Source organism: Stegostoma tigrinum, unplaced genomic scaffold (assembly GCF_030684315.1).
Source record: "Stegostoma tigrinum isolate sSteTig4 unplaced genomic scaffold, sSteTig4.hap1 scaffold_111, whole genome shotgun sequence".
NCBI lineage: Eukaryota > Metazoa > Chordata > Chondrichthyes > Orectolobiformes > Stegostomatidae > Stegostoma > Stegostoma tigrinum.
Genome location: NW_026728062.1, coordinates 732775 through 734073, shown reverse-complemented (window position 1 = coordinate 734073; position 1299 = coordinate 732775).

Here is a 1299-nt window from a genome sequence, read left to right as displayed (position 1 = left end):
AGTCCCTGTCAGCGGGACAGGACTACGGGGTAAATCGCTGTGAGCGGATCAGGGCTGTGGGGGCCAGTCCATGTGAGTGGGTCAGGACTGCAGGGGGTCAGTCCCTGTCAGCGGGACAGGACTGCAGGGGGCAAATCGCTGTGAGCGGGTCAGGGCTGCAGGGCCCAGTCCATGTGTGCGGGACAGGGCTGCGGGGGCCAGAGCCTGTGAGCGGGTCAGCGCTGCGGGGGCCAGTCCCTGTGAGAGGGTCAGGGCAGCGGGGGCCAGCCCCTGTGAGCGCGAAAGGACTGCAGGGGGCAAATAATCGCGAGCGGGACAGGGCTGCGGGGGCCAGTTCATGTGAGCGGGTCGAACTGCAGGGGGCCAGTCCCTGTGAGCGGGTCAGGGCTGCAGGGGCCAGTCCCTGTGAGGGGGTCAGGGCTGCGGGGGACAGTCCCTGTGAGCGGATCAGGGCTGCGGGGGCAAGTCCCTGTCAGCGGGACCGGTCTGCAGGGGGCAAATCGGTGTGAGCGGGTCAGGGCTGCGGGGGCAAATCACTGTGAGCGGGTCAGGACTGCAGGGGGCCAGTCCCTGTGAGCGGGTCAGGGCTGCGGGGGCAAATCACTGTGAGCGGGTCAGGACTGCAGGGGGCCAGTCCCTGTGAGTGGGTCAGGACTGCAGGGGGCCAGTCCCGGTGCGCGGGTCAGGGCTGTGGGGGCCAGGCCCTGTGTGCGGGTCAGGGCTGCAGGGGCCCGTCCCTGTGAGCGGGACACGGCTGCAGGGGGCAATGCCTTGTGAGCGGGACAGGGCTGCGGGGCCCAGTCCACTGTGAGCGGGACAGGGCTGCGCGGGCCAGTCCCTGTGGGCGGGACACGGCTGCGGGGGGCAGTAAGCTGTGAGCGGGACAGGACTGCGGCGGGCCCGTCACTGTGAGTGGGACAGGGCTGCGGGGGTCAGTACACTGTGAGCGGGTCAAGACTGCAGGGGGCCAGGCCCTGTGAGTGGGTCAGGGCTCCGGGGGCCAGACCCGGTCAGCGGGACACGGCTGCGGGGGGCAGTACGCTGTGAGCGGGACAGGACTGCGGGGGGCAAGTCGCTGTGAACGGGTCAGGACTGCAGGGGGCAGTACGCTGTGAGCGGGTAAGGGCTGCGGGGGCCAGTCCCTGTGAGTGGGACACGGCTGCGGGGCCCAGTCCCTGTCAGCGGGTCAGGGCTGCGGGGGAAGTCCCTGTGAGCAGGGCAGGGCTGCGGGGCCCAGTCACCCATTTCCCTCAGTCACTGCATCACATTTCCATCAGACACTGCAGCTCATGTCACTCT